Source organism: Benincasa hispida, chromosome 5, assembly GCF_027475165.1.
Source record: "Benincasa hispida cultivar pf3 chromosome 5, pf3_genome.v1.1, whole genome shotgun sequence".
In the NCBI taxonomy this organism is placed as follows: domain Eukaryota; kingdom Viridiplantae; phylum Streptophyta; class Magnoliopsida; order Cucurbitales; family Cucurbitaceae; genus Benincasa; species Benincasa hispida.
In genome coordinates this window covers 68,313,618-68,319,564 of record NC_143482.1, presented here as the reverse complement: position 1 = coordinate 68,319,564, position 5,947 = coordinate 68,313,618, and the positions used below count along the sequence as shown (strand labels likewise).

At 34.5% G+C, this 5,947-nt stretch overlaps 1 long non-coding RNA gene across 1 annotated transcript; it reads right to left on the bottom strand.

The window, feature by feature from the left end:
- Window positions 1-2,116: 2,116 nt before the first annotated feature.
- Window positions 2,117-2,929, bottom strand: LOC150036376 (uncharacterized). The gene is made up of 2 exons (XR_016529751.1): window positions 2,661-2,929; window positions 2,117-2,590 (listed from the first exon to the last, which is right to left on the bottom strand). It is a non-coding gene; the product is annotated as an uncharacterized LOC150036376 (long non-coding RNA).
- Window positions 2,930-5,947: the final 3,018 nt, after the last annotated feature.

Genomic DNA, 5,947 nt, shown 5'->3' with positions numbered 1-5,947 from the left:
ATGTACACATGTTTTGAGAGGGATCAGGGCTTTATTAGTGAAGTTTGGGCCCAACTGTAAATATTTTACCTGTAGATGTTATGTCATGATTGTTTGCATGTGATTATACAAAATTATGTAGAGCCTTATGGGAGCGAGCTGTTTATGTACATTAATAATGTTTATCAGGTTGGTACTCGGAGGGTTAAGGTGGTAAGTACTGGCAATAGGGCTAGTAACTGCTACCGTCACATCTTCTTCCAGATTAAGAGGGTAATCTAGGAGGGGGTGTGTCATAAAGACACCTATCTAATCTCATAATCTCATCCATATCCCTTTTTTGCCTTCAAACCACTTGTTTAAATAAGCAAAAAGAAACCAATTAGACTAAAAATTTGAAGAAACCATAAGCCTACTCTAAACCGTAAAGTTAAGAACCGAGTTATTTTTGCACATGCATTGTTGATCACTAAGGCGTATTGTTATCCTATATAAAGTTAAACAACACTGATAAATTGTAGAAATACAAGTTATTGTCTCTTAAAGGTTGAAATAATTAGGATTCTTAGTGGTAAAAACACATGAAATTCCTTAACACATCACTAACACATACAAAAGTAGCCATCTTGTTAAATCAAGTCAAAGAGAATAAGAGATTGAACTCTACGACTTGACTTCTTCCTTTTCTTTTACTTCTCATTTTCAGTTACCATCCCATTCGATTAAGTTGAGATTGTTGTAAAAATATTTTATATCTTTAAATTCAATCTTACATTTGATCATCACTTTGTTTACATTCAAATTTGTGTGTGGCCGCCGCTTTTTTGACTTGTTGCATACTTGAATTCCATCCTTTAATCATCTTAATCACTTGATTAAATTTATTAAGTAGTTAAATTGCTCGAGAGAGTAGGTTAACTAAAGAACACATTGAGTCAGAACGTATAGTAAGTTTAGAGATAAAAATTCTTGTGTTTTTACCATTCTCTGTCACCGACGCATACATCCTAGAGATAGAAATACATGTGGCATTCACATTGAGAAATGTTGAACAACACGATCTAAAGAACAAAGACTTAATGCATACACATACACTTGTTTGTAAACAAGCATCCATATCATTTTCATTCTACTCTCACACCTTCACACACTTATTCATCTTGCTTGGAATCAATGCATATCCCCAAACACTTAGCACCATTCACTCATAAATCCTCCTTTTTCCCTTGAACTCCTAGGTTTTCTTGTATGCATGCATTGAGATTAATGTAAATAATCTTCACTTATTAATCTAGGAGCCATCTACAATTGAAGCAATGCAAGGACTGGGTTAGACTATCTTAAAATTCTTGTGTTCGACTCTAGACTTATCAGGAAGCCTAAGTTAGATTTATACTTGGGTTTGATTTAGGAAAGCTTATATGCATTACACGAGTGTGCTACATCCACTTCGAAGCATCGCCTACTCTTCTCATATAGAGAAGCAATTCGTCATTCATCTCCATTCATCTAGTTATCATCTTTCACCCTCATTCATAAGCACTTTTAGATACAAATCACGAGGCGAACACAAACACGCCTTTATTTTCGAAAGTAAACACGTATAGATAGCTTATTTTCAATTTTTTTAAGCCAATGAAAAAGATAGCAATCGAAATTAATTCCTCTTTCTCTCCCACATACCTCTTCTTTTTCCAGATTAACATACAACAAACTAAGTGGATGTGGCTCTGGCTGTCTTCATTTCCACCATGGTTGCTACTCCTTCAACCACTTCCTTCAATATAATGATATATTTAAACAAACCCAAGGGAAAAAGACAAGTTCCAACCAACTACTATATTGCAGTAACATGATTCACTAGAAAATTTTGGAGCTAACATATTAATCTTCACAGTTGGATACAATTATGAAGTTATCCATTTTGGATAAAAATCCTTTCAGAATCAGGCGTTTGTTGCAAATGATACATGCCAAATTATTTTCTCTCTAAAAGGTAGCCAAAAGTAGGCCACACAGTATTAAGAGTAAACCGAACATTCCAAATAATCAAGTCTCAGTTCCAACTTTACACCATCCAATAGCAAATATTCACAACACGAATTGCTCAAGATGGAAAAGAGGAATTACTTCACGCTAATAAAAAAGAAGTTCATATTCATTAGTGCAAAAAGCAACAAACCGAGTGGAAAAGCACAAAATCAGTTTCTACTTCATTATGATACGCACAAAGACTCAGAACAGCAAAATTCAGCTAGCCAACATGTACATGAAAAACAGCATTGCATTTACTTGAAGTTATCTTCAGCATGCTCTAACAAGTAACGACATTTGCAGGAATGCTTCAAACTATACAACTCAAATGTGTGTATATTAGTATACTGAAGATTAAGAAACGGTCCAAAGCACATGGCGCCGCTGAATTGGAGCAAAAATGGAAAATCACAAGCGGCTAATAGACAATCGGAGTCGAAGTCGAATTCCGTCTCGAGTTCTGATGGGTCGTTGTCATGCAACTGGTGCCATCCTCACGTGCGAGAGAAGATCTCCGTCATTCCGTTGGACAATGACAATGGCATCAATAAACAAACCTATTTCTCCATGGCGAGTCCTAATGACATTTTCAAATCCCTAATTTCTTTGTTGACGTGAAAAAAACTAAAATAGAGATGAAAACTCACCGACGGCGTATAAGGCAGCGGCGACGTGAAGAACGAAAAGAGAGTCTGAAGAACGTGGTGAAACGTACAACGCAGCAACAACGTGAAAGCACTGACGTCGTGAAGACAAACCCTAGATTCACGATTTTGCGCAAGAGACGCTCGAGATGAGGTTTGACGCCTGATGCTTGGGGGAAAAAATTAGGGTTTCACGATTTTGACAGCTTTGTTTTGTTTTAGAGGGAAAATACAGAAAGAATAGATAGAGGCATGAGGGCGTGCTTTTAGGGAAAGAGAAAGTGGGGAAGTTTAATAGTCTAATTAACTAAAACTTATTTCAATAGTTCTTAACATTTAAATCATGACAAGAAAACATAGCTTAAACTTGACTTTTTAAACATCAAGTAATGTATCAGCGTAAAAAAATTCGAAAAATCTTAAACCTCCACCTTTTTTTGTCATTTTCTGGACGTTTTTCTTTAAAATTACATATTACTAGACATTTTTTCCATAAAAATATTTAGTTAAAATTGCAAACGTCAAGAAATGTGATTTTTTTAATAGTGGTATTTCATATCTTGTATATCATCGATATACAATTATTTAGAGAGAGAATAATTTTTTTTCTTTCTTCCATTTGCTGAGGGTTCTGTTGTTGCTTCCTTGTAACCCTGATTAATACCATCATCACTTGCCTTTTCCATATTTCGATACATTTATTAAGATGTTTTGATGCTTTGTTCTTATTTCATTTCCATAATCACCTACTTGTCAATAGTTTTGTAAACATTTCCTAAGTCTAATGTTATTTGGATAGATTTTTTGAGCTTATTAAACATGTTTGAAAAATTTTATAAGAAACTTTTGTATCAAAATATGACTGTTTTTATTGATCTATCATGATAGTATATTCAAATCAAGAATCTAAATTCAACACCACAAACTAGGAGAAATAATCAATTACATTTTTTTTTCAACAGAGCTCACATAATCTTCCATTAAAATCTGAATACGTAAGGCCCTAGTCAAATGGTTGTTGGTAATGCTTTTAATGCCATAAATGTTTTGTGATTATAATGGTTAAAGCCTTGTAGTCCCCAGGTTTCACACCTCTTCCACTAAATAAATTTAATTGAGGATTCAAGCAATTTAATTGAGTTCATAAACTTTCGTGTTATCAGTTCAATGAGATTAGCTTTTGAAATCTCACTGGAACAGTGTTTGAAATCCATCATACTCATAGATTTCAACCAAATTGAATGGGGAACTCAAATATTGGGCCAAAGGACCATGGATCAATGTTGAAATTCATTGTAACGAAAACTAAGCAGAGATCAAACAAAACATTCCAAGTTTCATTAAAATGACAAAGGAAGATAATTTTTATATTTTGAGCAAATGTCAATTCCAGGTCCAAAACTATTTTGAGAACTACAAAACTTAACATTACTAGCATGCTTATAATTTAAGGATACTTTTAATTTTGAGAACTGCAAAACTTAACGTTACTAGCATGCTTAAGCAAATGATTCAAATTCATGAAATTTTCAATGTCCCAAATATTCAGTGAGGCAAAAAAAAAAAAAAAAAAAAAAAAAAAAAAGCTTTAAAAGGGCATCTCATAACAAAGAAAGAATATCAAGGATGGAGAGTATATAGATGCAAAAAGAGCAAAAGAGCGTAACAAAAAAGATTGGAAAATAAGGCTATAAACAAAAATGAAAGATAAAGGAGCACTTGTAAACTGCTCTATCACTACTTTTCACGACCATGATTAATTTTCTTATTTATAATGACATGTAGCTAGTTGTTAACAGTCCTGGTGAATGGCCGGATGGCCTTCTCAAACCAGCTCACACGATCAATCTTCATAGAAAAGAAAGAATTTGCTCTGGACTGGGATCGCAGGCTTGGTGGAAAAAGTATTCCCCTAACGAAATATGGATTCTACAAATCCTTTTCCATATCGATCTACCCTGATACAGTCGAATGGATGCAGGCCTCTTTCACAACGCTGCTCAAAACTTCGAGAAACAACAGATTTTTTTCAAGAAAAAAGGTATGATGTATTCACGATATGGGTAAAAAAAACAAGCAACAAGAAAGGAGTCATTGCATAAATATTCAAATTAGATGACAAAGGTCGAAAAACCTGTATCATGATTCTCGAAGGATCGGAGAAGAAAGGATGGATGGCGTTCCACAGCATGCTGACATTCATAAATTTTGAATCTAAAGAGATCAGAAATATTCAGAGGCAGACAAAACAAAACCCAAAGAAGTTGAACCAAATAGAGAAAATGGAAACGATAAGAAGCAATCTAAACAAACTTATGCGAAAATCGTCTCCTCCAGAGATACATCTATTTTCGATTCTGATTATATGGAGTCCACGACCTCGACTAAAGCAGAAAATTTTTTGAATGTTACAAAGGAAACCTTTGAAAACACAAAGGAATAATATTTCAACTGGAACTCTATGATAATTTGATTAAGGAGATGCTTCCACGATGATTGGGGAAGAATACTTTAATCCCTAAAAAGCGTAAATGAAGCCATAGACGCCCTCAATCCCTTCCACGTTGATAAAGCGATATACGCGATCCTGAACAGGCCTGTCTACTTTGTTATAACCAAGGATGGGTTACAACGGGGGGTTTCATGGTTAAATTTGATTAATGGGATTCTAATATCCATTCGGTTCCAAAATTCATACCAAGGTATGGAGGTTGATTGCGTTTTAGGGCAATTCCTCTTCACCTTTGGAATGTTAACACCTTCAAACAAATTGAGAATGCATGTGGAGATTTTCTGGATATTGGTTACCAAACCTGGCGTAAATTAGATTTGATTGAAGTTCGAATCAAAGTGCAAGGCAATTATTGTGGATTTGTACCAGCAACTATACAAATCTTAGATAAAGATGGGAAACCATACTTGATCCACATTGTGGCTCCGGTGAATGGAAAATGGCTTACCAGAAAACATCCAAAAATCCATGGCTCTTTCACCAAGGAGGTTGTTGCTAATTTCCTTGAAATGATCATAATTTTGAATCCTTCTCGTTCACAGGACCCTAAGCTAGCGTAGCCAACCAAAAAGAAGTCGCAGCAGATTCTCCAAATATTGAGCTTTCAAATCAATTGAGGACTGAAAAAAATAAAAAAAGGAAAGATGTCCTATGAAAAAAAGGAAGAAGTTTTCAACAAAACAAGAAAGGCGAAGGGAATTGTCATCGGAAAATTTCACAAAATAACTCATAATCCAAAAACTTTTCTATTAATAACCTCTTCTTAAAAACTTTTTTA